This window comes from Idiotropiscis lumnitzeri, chromosome 18 (assembly GCF_059441095.1).
Source record: "Idiotropiscis lumnitzeri isolate Australia: NSW breed Sydney's pygmy pipehorse chromosome 18, RoL_Ilum_1.0, whole genome shotgun sequence".
NCBI lineage: Eukaryota > Metazoa > Chordata > Actinopteri > Syngnathiformes > Syngnathidae > Idiotropiscis > Idiotropiscis lumnitzeri.
In genome coordinates, this window is record NC_142408.1 from 9026627 (window position 1) to 9042557 (window position 15931).

At 40.7% G+C, this 15931-nt stretch overlaps 1 protein-coding gene across 2 annotated transcripts in view; it reads right to left on the reverse strand.

Annotated features, from left to right (window-relative positions):
• The window catches only part of cntfr (ciliary neurotrophic factor receptor), a 167008-nt gene that overhangs the window by 102571 nt on the left and 48506 nt on the right, over positions 1-15931 (reverse strand). The window lies entirely within an intron of this gene.

Sequence of the window (15931 nt, forward strand, 5' to 3'; positions counted from 1 at the left end):
CGTTGCCTATTCACATGCATTTACCATCATTTCCAGAATACTAAACACACCTGATTAAAAGTTATAATAGCAAAATTTAGTCACAATAACCGATTCGTACACATACTAGCTGCTTTGAACAAATAGCCGTGGGGATTTATATATTAATAATAATAATAATAATGCCTTTATTAGTCCCACAATGGGGAAATTCGAGATTCGAACCCAGGCCTCCTGGGGAGACTGGGTCCTGAACGCGGCGCCTTAGACCACTCGGCCATCCTGGCAGCCACGAGATTCGAACCCAGGCCTCCTGGGGAGACTGGGTCCGGAATGCGGCGCCTTAGACCACTCGGCCATCGTGGCAGCCAATTATTAACTCATTCACTGCCATTGACGGCTAAAGACGTCAAATATCCAATTTTATTTTTTTACTTGGGTGGTAGTAAATGAGTTAACACCCGAAGGCAATTTTTATGCCCCCAAAAAACATTTGAATGCTTTTTGTCACACTAAGCAAATTCACAGACCGGAGTCGCACTGTCGAGACGGCTAAATTTATTGCACTTCATCCCTTTGCTCAAATCAAACACAATTTAAGATGCCTAATTTGGGTTAGGACTGCTTCAGAGCAATATTGATTATTTATAGGGTCAGGGATGACATTTGAACGACAGCAAGACACATTGAATTGAATGACAGGACAGATTCATCACCAAATAGATTCAGCAAGTTTTCATCTCCGCAAAGTCACCAATGTTGGCAGCCATGCAGCTGGCTGTCATCCACTAAGCAGGTGTTCCATTGCACACCAGTACAAGATTAATTAATCAGCTTTAAAGAAGATCCTATTAAAACGGTTTTGCTTCCCCACTAGTAAGCGGATGCGAAAGGTCATTGGTCTGGCTCGGTTTCTGCAACTACCCCACTTGAGTTCTTGCCCACTAGGCGATACATTTTTCCACTTTTCACCCAAGAAGGATTATCTCCGGTGGCAGAGTAGGCTTGCCAATGAATGTTCGCTTAAAAAAAATGCACATGTGCAGAACAGAGTGAGCATTTTAAATAAAGGCAAATAAAGCAAAGTGAATTTCCTTGTTCTTTGGATGGAGGAGTTCAACTGTTACAAACGGCTGTCGTCACCCATTAGTGCTTTTTTTTTTTTTTTTTTTTGACCCGAGGCTCCAACACGTTATCCGTTTTTTTTTTTTTTTTAATCCATCATCCTCTCCATTCCAGTCCACTTTTACTTTTGATGACATCTTGTGTTTAGTCCTCAACATCAGTCACACTTTTTTCATATCTGCTCTCCTTTGGTTAAGTATTCATCTTACCCAATGTTTAACCATGATAGAAATAAAGAAACATCTGCAAGGCTGCATGATGTTCACGAAGAAACACGAAAAGGCTTTTACTCTCCCGTTGAATTTCAAACTTGCCGTAATGAAAAAAGTCAAACGAGCACAACTGTGAGAACAAACAAACTTCATGGTTTCAAAGCACAAATTAGAGCTCTGACAATCACGCTTTATGGTTTATTTTCATATAGGTGGTAGAACATACATTTTTTTTTCCCTTTATATGACAGCAAGTAGAAGTGGCTGTTTACATGCGGTTAAAAATAAAACTTCCATCAGGATGGGAGCATTCCAATTGGCAGCACTTCCTCTTTATCCAGCCACTTTCCGAGAATTTAATACCAATATGAGATATGGGCCATGTTCTCTCACTTGTAATCCAGTGTATGTGGGGGGGGGGGGGGGGGGGGGATATATTGGACACCTATCTCAGTCTTCACCCGTTTTGTTTGTCTTCAATAATCAGCACTCAATCTCAAAGTAAACTTGATTTGTTTATAATAAAAAAATAAATAAATATGAATAAAAAGCCTTGAGAATGTCAGTAGTTTGTCAAGTTGATCAAATAAATGTCTTGTCTAAATGGATTTGATGTTGTCTTGCTTCTATAAACGTCGAGACTAGATCCACATAGTGTGGGGCTCACCATTAACCGGTCCCAAATACATCTCCGGTGGCCTGGATAGTGGAACATTTTTGAAGGAAAAAATGGCATGCAGGTTGGTGGCACTTGAGTGATTCACTGAACATCAACTTTAATTATAAAATATAAACATTTTGTTGCCAATATTGGGCACATTTGCTTAATAGCAAGTGATGTGCGGGGGGTGGGGTGGGGGGGTACATCTGAATCTTTCATTTGGAAGTCCGGACACTGTTTGCTGGATTACAACAGATACATGTTCTATTTTAATAATAATAAAATAAAAAAATAAAAAAAAATTTTTAAAAATCATCTTGCAAATTAAAACTGTGAGCAATGTTTTAAAGTAACATTTTTGACATAACTCCACTACCGGACTTCTTAAAATTAAAAGTGAGTGTTCCAAGGGTAGGTTTTGGCTCATTGACAATGTCTCTACATCTTTAATGCACCTGCATTTTTCACTTATGAAGGTCTCATTAAAGAGGTAGAATTGAGGTACTTTTGTTTTTTGTGTTTTGGGCCCCAACGTCCAGGTTCACACTTTTAGTTGCACATACAAGAAGTGAGTCGCCGACTGAGTTATTGGTGCCACGTGTTGTTTCCTGGTCCTTTAGTCTCTGTCAAGTTTATCAGTGAAATGCCCCCCCCCCCAAAAAAAAAAAAACACCACCAGGCATTGGGTGGGGGGTCGTAGCGGGCACACTGGGAAAAAAAAAAACAACGGCACAGTGCACCGCAGCGATAAAGCAACTAGCCTAGCAGGGGTTTCCACCAAGTTGCAAGACGGAAACATGTTCCATTTGTCGCAGTGTACACAACAGCCAAATAATATACGTGCTAGGGCATACAAGTGTGTCAAAATGACAAGCTGTTGGGCTGCATGAACGTCGCCATAGCTAACAACAGAAATAAATAACGTGAGTCGACTTGACAAGTCGTGTAGGGTATCAAAACATGCTTTTGTGTGCAAGAATTGCCGTGTTATTTTTGTTCATTGCGTGCTGTAGTTTATAGCTACAGCCCGACATAAGGAGTTGGTGTGTTTACTGAGGCTGTTCTTGATAGTTTTTCCTTCCCCAATGTGGGTTTCCTTCCGCAAGCCATAAACAAGCACGTTAGGTTAATTATAGACACTAATTTGCTTGTATTTTCACGCCAATAATGTTATTATTAGACATTGCATGTTCTGTTTGCTTGATGGCAAACAGAACTGAAATGTTTTGGTTTTCTGCCGAGTCAGCATTTAGTAAAGCCAATCCAAATAAGTACATGGTTGGTTGTGAGCATTTATTTTGGGCTTTTTCGTTCATTTGCGTCTCCTTTGAATAGGTTTGGTATACAGAAGCATTTTGGCGTGTGGACGTGGACAAACTTGTTTCAGTCTGAATTTTTCAGTGGCATTACATTTGTTCGATAAAGAATATTGGGCAATGATACTGTTATGTGCGCTCTCGTGTCTGTGTTTTACATGACTGTTGCGTGAATTTTGATGGACCGCTTGGAGTTTATTAAGCGTATAAAGAAATTATTTCATTGCACAGAGCGAAGAAACAAATAAATGCTGTTTTCACATGAGCATTGAGTATGACTTGATCAATTCCAAAATAGCAATTAATGTGATGGGGAACCTTAAAGGGGAAGTCAACACTTTTTTTTTTTTTTGCAATCACTTCTTCCATGTGCCTTCACTCATCTAAACATGACATGCTGATTAATATTGCACTAATGTAATATGAGTTTTTAGTTATCTCAGACGGCGGCCATTTTGTCACTTTATGTCAACTGAAAATGACATCACAGTTGCTCAGGGCTCAGGTAAGGACCAATCATGGTTCTCAACCATTGGTCGTTCGCTGAGCCCTGAGCAAGTGTGATGTCATTTCAGTCAATAGCAAGTGGCAAAATGTCCGCCGCCTGAGATGTACAAAAACGGGGTTGATTTTGCTGCTTAGCTCATATTCCGCAAACGCAACATTAACCAGAATGGCGTGTTTCGACTAGGGGAGCCGAAAAGAACATATCCTTGTAAAAACCTTTTGGGTGTTGACTTCCCCTTAAAGGGCTACAATATGAACAGTCATTCCTCCATAAAAGATTTGACCATGATGATGTGATGACGTCATTATCTGTACCCCTTCACCAATAAAATGAGCTCTATTCTTTGTCAGAGAGGGACACTGTTGGGTGTCCTTCCCGCAGGTGCCAAACAACTTTAAGACTCCTGCAGCCAATAGATCTTTATGTGAATTCCCAAGATTCAACTGTGCACCTCTACACTCTGGAAAGTGCAATCTGGAAAGTGCATTTGTGCGTTTCCAGCATTCTCTAACCCAAATTCAAGCGGGCCATCTGTGACTGAAGTTTGCATTAATGCGTGTGATTGAGATTGCGTGCGGCTGCCGTCGTGCCTGTTGTGTGATGGGTGAGTGACTGGCAGCTCATATGTATTTCATCAGAGATGATATCACGCAAGAATGACAGAGGGTGAAATTAAAATTGCTTCCCTTGTCAGCCCATCACAATTCCCATATCGGCTCTTCATTTTGTAAGTGTTGGTTTGCCCATCAAAATCCAAACGGTGTGTGTCGGCACGCGCGAGCCCGAATGCGGCCGCTTTGCATGTGTGTGTGCTGGAAAAACCGCGGGGGTATTTAAAGCCCCTGTCAGCAAACAATATGATTTTGAAATGTGACAGCCTCAGATTGCTCACATAAAGACAGCCCACAGGCGGTGAGCGACACAATCGCCCAAACTCAATGCAACCCGTCTCCCCGTTGCCTGACTATCCCTTCCATTCATTGACTTCCTTCACTAGACCCAACGACCACCCCCCTTCCCCCCTTACAGATTTATTTATTCATTTCTTATTGGAGGCAAAAGGGCTGAATAGGCATGATTCTTTTGCCCGCTTAATTAAAATATATAATTCATCGCAGCATCAAATGATTTTGATGCCGCTGCGTCTTTGTGGAGTCCGATTTGGGATCATTTGCATTTAAATTGGAAAGCCAGGAGGGAAATACACTAGGTGGGCTATGGCGTGTTTGTGAAGATGGAAGGCATTTCTCTCTCCAGGAAATCCACATGAGTACTTTCTCTGTTCCTTTCTAGCTTATTTTGCTGTGAAAAGAAATGGAGAAAATGACACAAGGCGCCCAAAGCAACAGCACGAGCGAGTGCCTCTAGTTCTTTTCGGAACTCTGGTGTAGACTTATGAGTAGACTCTCACTGACGAAACATCACTTCTATTCTATTCAGCTCTCACCCTAAAAACAAATTATGGGGTTCAGGATATAAAGAGATATTTTCACATCCCACGACTTTGTTAAAATGCACGTCAACGTGTAGAAAATGTGAATGGAAACCTAAGATCGAAAGTACGTGCACGTATGACACCAAACCTCTCCAAATACATTTTCCTCAAGTCAGAGACCAAATGAGTCATGATTAAGTCTTCCAAAGACAAAGACGAGTCAAATGTCCCTGATGCTTTGAAGGAAACGATTCTCATTTCATCATCTTCAAAAGTCAAAAATCCTGGGGAGACGTTCACACATTAAAGAGGTTCTTCGCTACAGATAAAACGTCCTTATTCTCCTTCCTTCACAGTGATTCGACTTCAGTAAGTGACTTGTTTCTGATGTTTGTCCTTCCTGTTGGCAATTGACATGTTGAACATTTAACTGGAAAGAAGGACTGGAAATTATTATTGGAAGAAATAAATTATTAAATAAGAGATAGTTCACTCAGCTCTTTGTCCTCAAGAGATTGTTGAATGTCGTGCGATGCTATTGTTTTATATCGGAGCGCTTGGTACCTCGGCACCAAGCATGACGCACCAAAGTTAAAAAATAAAAATAAAAAAAAATTCTAATTCATTATTTCGACACTTGAACAGATTCACTATCTTGAAATAAATATATTCAGTTATTTTTTTTTTCATTTTTTTTACAAATGACCAATTATACAAATTATCTCTGAATGGTGAACAATGGCCGTCATCTTACATATTGTTCCATTCGAAGATCATGTGGATGCTAGAACTTATTAGATGTTGGCTTTGAATAATACAAAATGCCTTTCCAATTTTACATTTGCATGTCCAAGAAAACTGCAAGAAAATAATGCGCAGAATAAATCAATTTTATCGAACATGCGTTTCCGACAAAACCGGACCTCACGTCGCTTACTCATTCATTGAAGAATAAAACAAAAAAATTAAAAAAAAAAAAAAAAATGTTAACATGATATTTTGTATGGAACCCATTGATCTTCCAGTTTAACTCGCACATGTTGTTCCGGTGAAAGAATGCAGTCACAAATCAGCAGTTGATTGGTGACAAATGTTTTTGAAACAGTTGCATTTTAAGAAACGATTGACTATTGAAGTGGGTCATACTTTCTGAGAGCCACCTATGAATGGGCAAGAGTATTTGGGCATATGATGATGACGTTTGACTTTTTTTTGTCAAGTATGGACTTGGCACAAGCGTAGGGAATACAGCTGTAACTTTCTAGTCAATGACAGGATAATAAATGAGAATTTTTTTCAGCGTACTCTATTATGTGTTAGTGTGTAACGCTATATTAAGTACAAACCAACTTCAACAATCTGATGTTTGCTAACCCAAAGCCACATAACATTTTGGAAATGAGAGGATTCCGCCTGACAGAAACAATATTGCATTATACCAATGCTAATACGGCATCCAAATTGAAAATAAAATGTCATTGAATGATGACGAGTTAACTTTGCGATGACCCGGAAGACCATAAAACAAGACATAAACGTATATCTCCTTACCCCTCTGTTGTGCCTCGGGGGTAATTCCCACTGGCCCGTAATATACACGTCTACATCCACATAATAACAGACTGTTGATTTTGGAAGCCCTAATGGCATGCTCCCTACTGAATAATAAGACTTCCTCATTCCCACAATGCTTTGCTTTGCTTGGCAGCATTAATTCTCTCATCAATCATGTTAGGAATTGCTGCAGGTTATCCACAGGGGAGGAGAACTGGGGGCGGCTGGCATTTTGACGCCGCAATACGGTTGGCATTTGGCATTGGTGAGTATTGATAGCTGGATGACGGTGACCTTTTTTCACCCGTGTCCCGGCTCTAATTGGCTGCTCAAGACAATGTCAATCGTATCTCAAGAGGTAGTGGGGGGTCGGGCCTATAAACAGCGGCTCATTCACACACATGCTCACAATCTCTAATGCGTGTGCCCGTGGATGACAGCGACTTGCTCGGAGTGATGAATTTCGCTATTGATCACATGTGACTGGGTTCAGCTGGCTGAGATTTAGAGGACCGAAAGACGTCCTCTCCGATGTGTCATGTGTGCTTCACCACGTGTTGCAGTGGTTATGGTGGTTTCCCGCATCCCATAGTTACTATATTTAACACAAGTTGCTTCATTACAACTAATACATATCAGCAGTCTTTGTGTGGGAAACTTGAAAACAATTTTGTCACGGCCTCAAGGATGCATCAGGTAGTCGATCCTCTGTGCGTATAGGTGATATTCTGTGTGACTTATTATTATTATTATTTAACTCATTGGAGCATGACAGTGGGTGTACTTGTGCATGTGAGAGTGTTTTTTGTCTCCACCCAGCCATCTGGACCTCCTTGTGTGTCTAGAAGCAGATTTAGGTGGTTAGAAACTCTGGAAAAACACGGTGTTACCTCCAGCCCTCTCACCTCTGAACTCTATAAGTGTATCAAAGCAAAGAAAACAGAGCACTTTGTGTGTCGATGTGTGTGCGTGTCTGCGTGTGATTGAGCGTGTGTGTGTGTCAGCATTCTTAAGGCCTATAAGGCTTTGAATGATGGGTGTCGACTCCCCTTTGTGAACAGGGAGCCTCCGGGAGCTGCGCAGCATGTGTGTGTGTTTGTGTGTGTATTGTGCGGGGGTGTGTGTGTGTGTGTGAGAGAGGAGAGAGAGAGAGAGTGTGATGTACGGGCTGTGATGTTCTGAACAGAAGTGTTTTTACAGGGAGTTAATCAGAACCAGAGATGAGGACTTGCCCGCAGAGGATGAAGTGTGCACACACACACACGCACCCCCACACACACACACACACACGAGCATGCATATTTGCTGCCCTATGCCGTTCCCAAATTGAATAATGGCGACCTAACCGGCAGTAGTGCTCCGATGCCATTTTTGCCTTTGTTTGGTAGATTGATAGAAACTTCCAATTTTACTTCACCATAACTATCAGAATATTAACCTTTCATTTGCAAAAAAATTATATTTCTTGATCTGTTACAAACATCTTAATTTCTCCTTCTTTAAATCTAATTATAGTTTATATATATATATATATATATATATATATACATACACGTATGTGTGTTTATTTTTAATCAATTTAAACATAATAAAAAATAAACAAGACAAGATTTGTAGAAAATTCATGCTTTTGGATTAACTATTGGATTAACAATCAAAATTATGTCCATTTAGAGAATGTAGCTATTCATCCATTTTCTATTCCCATTGTCTGACTTCGGGTCAACGGTTCTAATTTACTTTGGACAAAACGTGGCCGATCACAGGACACATGAGCAGCATAAAAAAAATAAAAAAAAATAAAAAATCCGCCTCACAATAAGACCCATGGACAATTCAGAGTTTTTATTTTAACGCATCAGCATGTTTTTGGACTGTGGGAGAAAGCTGCAGAGAACATAAGAAGACTCCAGTTGAGATTCAAAGCCCGAACCTCAGGGTGAGTCAGACGGGCTAACCACGACGTCACCAAAAATCAAAAGTCCGGGCTTTGCATATGCTCATCCATCTTGAGCAGATATTTACTTGCTAAAAATGTAAGCCACTGACTGGCTTCAGACGTAATTCCGCTTTTTTTTTTTTTTTTTTAACTTTTCATGCCATTTCTTACTTACATTAAGTTCAATGAAAACATGCTGCAGCAATGCAATTCTATATAGTTTGCGCTCCAGTCCATCGTTGAGTACTGATTTTTAAGACTTTACTGTGATCTAATGTCTTCAAAACATTCACCTTCTCTCTGGAAAGCATAAGCCCCTTCCATGCATGCTAGAAATTCGATGAAGACAGACCAAAAAGACAGACAGACGCGTGCTACAAAGTGCTCGGAGACAGATACATAAGGGACTCTAAGAAACCGGTTAAATGCCCTTCTGTTCAATTGCAGAAGTGTGTTTTTTGTGCAGTTGTGTGCGCCTCTGTGTGTGTCTGCGTGCACTTGGAGGAATGCAAGTGGATGAGTGGTTCTCTGCTTATGTTGGAAACTAAAAACAGCATATTGACTCAACCAGTTTGCTAAGCCATTTAGGTAAATATAGCAGATACAGTCGATGCATAGACTACGCTTACGTTCTTTTTCATAAAAAGGTTACCTGTATGTGGAGTGCGGATCCCGATGAGCATCATGCAGACATGTTTAAAAGATGAGTGGCTCTCGGGCATAAACCCATGCACACACACACACATTTTGTGGAGTTCTCAACAAGTGACAGCTTACAAGGAAAATTACACACATAGGGCCTGATTTACTGTAGATTTGAGAATACGCAATCACGTGTGTGTGTGTGTGTGTGTGGAAGCGGATCTACTAACCGGGGTGCGCCCAGGATGGCTAATTTAGTTCATGCAATGTGATTCACCAAACGTGAGATGAATTTCAAAGAAAGTTTGTGTCTTGAAATAGTGCATCTGAAAAGGCAGATGCAAAGCGGTGTAACTAGATGAAGGTATCGTACAAACAACGTTCAAGTCATTCACTTCAAAAGGTTTTGTGTCAACCTTCTCAAACAACACAACTTTTTGGGGTGGTTTACGACGTTCACCCCTTCCGACTACAAGATAATATTGTTCTGTGTCAAGGATCTCTCTCGCCCCGATTGTCCGCACGCTTCCTTCATAAGTAGCATATATATCTCTCTCTCTCTCTCTCTCTCTCTCTCTCTCTCTCTCTCTCTCTCTCTCTCCTCTCCTCCTCTCTCTCTTCTCTCTCTCTCTCTCTCTCTACTCTCTCATCTCTCTCTCTCTCTCTCTCTCTCTCTCTCTCTCATCTCTCTCTCTCTCTCTCTCTCTCTCTCTCTCTCTCTCTCTCTCTCTCTCTCTCTCTCTCTCTCTCTCTCTCTCTCTCTCTCTCTCTCTCTCTCTCTCTCTCTCTCTCTCTCTCTCTCTCTCTCTCTCTCTTCTCTCTCTCTCTCTCTCTCTCTCTCTCTCTCTCTCTCTCTCTCTCTCTCTCTCTCTCTCTCCATATTTTTTCTCTACTGCACGTGATGTGGATTATATGGCTTCTCTAATATATAGTGAGTGTAAGAATTTTGTTTTTCTTTTATTTTTTCAATTAACATCCCAGTCAGCTGATTAATTGATAAACTGCACCATGTGATGTAATTCCTTCCTTCCTACTTGGGGTGGATCACTAGAGTAAGCCTGTACTAGCCTCACTTTTTAGAATCAATAACTCCATTGTTGTTAGAAAAGGGCCCTTCATGAATGCCTAATGTGTTATTACGGCCATCAATTGTTTAACAACACATGAAGACGCCAAGCGCGCCGTCTCATTCAGGAGGCCACCTAACGTCACACTGAGCGCTCAGGACCCAAGACATTAAGAGGTGAGCGGCTCCCGTTTCGCAGAACCCCTCGCAGTCCTTGCTGACTAAACACTGATGTCACTTTCTAAGCTCACCCTTTGTCAATATGAGCGTGTCATTTATGAGCTCATTCCGCTGGCAGTTTTGAACCACACGCCCTATAGGTACACACGCTGTCAGCTCGCCCCTTTCTTTTCTGCCTCTCGCAGTGATGTTCTAATTCAACATTTGAACTGGAGCTGTCTGTCTCTTTCACTCTTTATCTGTGTCTCGCATTCCTCGTATCTCCTTCTGCCGATCTGTCATCCTCTTCACCTCCCCTCTACCTTTGTCTGTGTCACTGTTCTCAAACGCTCTCACATCTGTCACTGGCTATTTTGGCTTTTCAGTAATTCCAACTCTCCTCCCCTCTCTACTTCTCCGTCGACATCATTTTTTCACTCTCTCCCATGCTCCATATCGCGCGAATCCCGGTGTAGTCGTCCAGTAAACGCTGATGACAGCATAGCCTCATACCTTCCCTGAGGGATCGTTATTACGATGACACAACATTGACTAAGCACGAGAGGTGACAAAACTCGAATGTATAACGCTTCTCTCTCAGTGACTAAATTAGCGCTCCATTTGTGTTCATCTTGGACGACATGACAGCACGGTAAACCAAGTCGTTAATACCTCTGCTTCCCAGTTTCTGAGGCTCGGGTTTAAATCTCAGCTTCCAGACTGTGTGAGGTATTGAATGGCAACTTTACTGCCAAATTCCCAAAATATATCTGGTCTGACCGAGTCTTTACATTGCAGTCTTGCTGGCATATTCAGCAGATTAATTTTTTTCCCCCACATTCTGAAGAGGACTTGTTGTGATCAGAATACGATTCCACCGATTGCTACTCTTAAAAAAAAACAAAAAAAACAAACAAAAAAAAATATTATTTCCGAATTTGCCAGTGGTGCCACCATCGATCCACGCGGTCTATATCCAGCCTGAAAAAATGGACACATGGTTCAACTGTTGTGATTAGATTCCATGAGAAAGTAATGAGAGTGCTTCCTCTCACACAAAAACAAGATACCAGCTTTTTTTTTTTTTTTTTTGCTTGATTAATTTAATATGCTTAACATCATAAACGTGAATAGAAATGAAGGGAAGAAACATAAATGCACAATCAACATCACCCGAACAAATAAAGTTTAATTTCCGCCCGCCTGAGGTCATTTTCAAGGGTCAGAATTCTTGTCGAGTGGTTGAAATTGGCTCCACCTGCATGATTGTTGAAAGAAGGAAGTAACATTTATTTGTGCATGCGCAGCCCCAACTCGATGAATGTGTGGTTTCAAATGAGAAGCTATTTTCATATAGGTCATTAGTCATACAATTTGAAGAGATTAGTTAAAAATAAGTAAATTATGGAGACAAATGCAAGACAGCAATGTAAATCTCAAAGGTAAATTAAACCAACGAACATCAAAGAGATGGAGCGTGTGTGTGCGTGAATGCGTGTGTTTGTTTGTGTAGTATTTGTGCTCCGTGCTTTGGTCGTGGACAATGGGGAAGAGAATGCTAATAGATCTGTCAAGACCTTGTCGAGCCAAGGGAGCACACACACACACACACACACACACGCACACATGCACACCTGTACAAGCGTGCCCCGTCCTTTCAATATTCATTAGCAAAGCAATCTGTTATACAGGCATGGCCAAGCACTGCGCCCGCTGGCCACCTCTGTGCACACACCTTGCATCCGTTGTGGAAAATATCACATCAAAGCTGCTTCGAAGTTCAACATGAAATAAATCCCAAAGCAAAACATTGGAGAGAATAGAAGAGAGGAATATAAAATGGTAATAATAACTCACTGCTCGTCTTCATGTAAAGTGACTTATCACGCTTAATTGTTCAGGAAATATGCCACTTGTGATGGCAGACCGCTTTGCTTAGGAATGACATTTTCTTTCTTCATGGGATAAAATTAGAGCTCATAACTGCATCATTCCAGTCATTAACAAGTCATGAAGTCATTTCAGTTACAGTGAATCCATGCATAAAAAGTCAACAAAACAATGAACAAAAATCCAAATAGCAAGGCCCCCCAAAAAAATCATTGACTACAAGCATGCAGAATATTTCAAGTCTAAAAGCAAACACTTAAACCATCCAACTGAAAAACACAGTTTTCTCCAAAGTTCATTTTCAGGTACTCAAAAAAAAGATTTTCTGTGGACCAAAATGGCCAAGAACTATCGAAAATATGCCTGTGACCTTCTTCACGTGTCACTTTTGTTCTCATGACAGTCATCACGCAGTGGTGAGGAATAAATAAAAAAATAAAAAAAAAGGTCGAGGCCAATCTTATTCGTTGGCACAGATTTCAGGAAATTGCCGGCATAAAAATCCCCGGCCGAGGCTGTGAGAAGCTTACAATGAATGAAGAAGTCAAAGGGTCAGTGCTTCCTGTTGGCCTGCTGTCCTCCACTCATGGACCACGCACACTCGATAATGGCTAAATAAATAAAGAAATAAATAACATTCAATAAAATAATAAAATTGGGGTGTTCCTAAAACCTAACCTTTTAAAACGCCAAGATCTAGTAAATCTTAAATCTCGGTTAATATTATACAAAGCAAGCGACAACCAACTTGGGGTCCACAACCTTTCTTCCGGCGCGGACCGGTTCATTCAACTCGATAACTTTTGGCGAATGAGGGCTGGCGGCCGAGTGTGACGAGCGGGAAGGGGAGTGGCGGCGCTCGTAGGTGCTATCGTTACTCATTTTTGCTAGCTTGTGTGTTTAATATTAGCGCAATGCAACCAAGACAATTAGCATCTTGACATGCGTCTTTTGCAAATTTGTTTTATTGTTTTTTTCATCTGTGCGGCCCGGTCCAAAGCGGCCCACTGATTTAATTTTAAGGTTCAGTGTGTTTGAACAATCCTTAAGAGGCATTGCATCACTCGAAAGCGGTATTCATTTATGGAATGGTTTACATCAGGGGTGGGCAAACTTGTTGATTGGCGGGCCACAATGGGTTCTAAAATCCGATAGAGGAGCAGGTGGATGGAGTGTTTTGGTAACCTCAAAAGCATTACAACAAAATACATGTCTTTGAAAAACCACAGTAATTAGAAAATTAAACTTTAAAAAGGTTTATTCATTTAATTTTTTTTTTTTTCAAGTTCAGGATTAAAACGTTTAACGGGCCACATGTGACCCCCGCGCCGTAGTTTGCCCACACCTGGTTTAGATGATGATTTAAAACATGCTGCTAATATATTTATATCAATTAAAAAAACTATGTTTTTTTTTTTTTAATAAAGAGAATACATCTAAAAAAAATCAATAATAATAATCAATATAATAATAATCATGCTAAAGATACATAATCTATAGGTCCTAGGTTTCTCCCAAATGAGCACGCACAAGCAAATGTATGTGTCTTTATGTAACTGTTTGTCTATCGTATATCATGAACTCTTCTAAGACTCTTATGCAACACACTTAGATACTCAACATCTAAAATCCCGATACTCACATGGGAGTCGGGAAGTCGGGTCTCCCGCAGCGTTCAGTCGAATATCTATTTACACAAAGTCACTAAAGTGTTCTGTCTGGATGAATTAACCCTTTGGAGAGCAGGAAATGTCAAGCGCTTGAGAAAGATCACAACAGCGATCTTGTAAGTTTGCAAAGTTCAAACCTGTGTGTGGGAATTATTTGCATGGAAATGTCAAAACAAGAAACTCTTTGATTTACAGGTGGCAACTTTTATAAGGCGTTAGGGACTTATTACGGCTCTGGAAGCAAATCTTGTGAAATGCGTGATTGACTTTGAGAACAACAGATGTAACTCAAGGATCCATCAAATTCTGCCGTTGACTCGAGTTCGCATGAGGGCATATGTTTTGGTACTTAGAATGAGCTCATATTTGAGCTACAAAAAAAAAAAAAAGAAAGAGGGTCGGCATGTTAAATTGTTCATTATATTTTCACATTGCAGCTTATCACTTTGAACACCACAATTGCTGTAACAGCTTTCCACACTCCTGCCTTGTCAAGTGGTGTACACACTGGAGAGGAAATTGAAAACATGTCAACAAATGAGCGATGAAAAACAACACCACTTTACGGGAAACTAATAATTATCGGACAATTTCATGCCGGGTTAAGGTTTGGCGTACAAAAAGACTGAATTGCCTTTTATTCTCTGTGGAAAACATAAACATTAACGAATCACCTCACAGAATTTCTCCGACAATGCAACGCACATCCACTTATGCCAAGTGGCTGAACCTTAAATCCGGTTTACGTCTTCTGTTGCCTTAAAGAGTTGACGCCGAGATGAATGTGAATCAAAAGGTTGCCGGTTCACATGCACAATAATTAGAGGCATGCGCTGTTTAGATCAGTGGTGTGAAACATACGGAAATTGCTCTATTACTTTCATGCGTACTCACACTCAGTAATTAGACTGTGTCTATGTTGTAGGACCAACGCAAGCGGCGTGTATGAGCACGCATTTTTGTGAATGGAGGAGCAAGGACACGTTCAAGTTCTTTCCGCTGATAGCGCTGTGCATATGAAAAATTCATACCCGACATGTCCCCCACGTAGAACGAACGGCTGCACAACCTGCCTGACTTTATCAGCCGAGAGGCGGAGCTAAAGAGAACAGTGGAATTAAGAAGGGAATACTCATTGCGGTAAACTTCCCAAGTCATGAGTCATGTTGGAGATTAGTCTTTGCGCTTAATGTTTGCAGTTAAGACTCGTGTTTCCTATTTTTGGAGTTGCCTGTAATGTCGCCGGTTTTAGGATTTAATGGGGAGGCTGTTGTTGCATTCATTGTAAGCTGCAAATGGATAAAACTGTCAGCTTAATGTCAGGGGATAAGAGAGGGATGGGACAAAGCAGAGAACTAACGGAGAAGGAGGAAAGAAAGTAATAGGAGAGGCTGTAATCAGTGGCATACTGGAACTCGCAGGGAATGGCAGGAGCTGTGCCACCTTTGACACGCTTTGGAAAAAAATGGCAAATATGAATCATGTTGTACACTGAAAAAAAAAAAATGTGCGTTGAATTAACGCAATTTTAGTTTGTCAGCTGGTTGCACAAAATAAAATTATCTGGATCCATTTTTTAAAGTAGGTGTAGTGATCTAGCTGATTTCTATTTTGTGGAGCCACTTGATGGAAAAAAAAAATTTGTTAATTCAACAAAAACATTTTTCAGTGTACGGGATGAGTGCACTTGAAATGTGATTAAATAGTTCCAATTGCAAATGATGTTAAAAGAAGCTCCTCTATAGAAAAAAAAAAATAAAAAAGTCATCACTCAA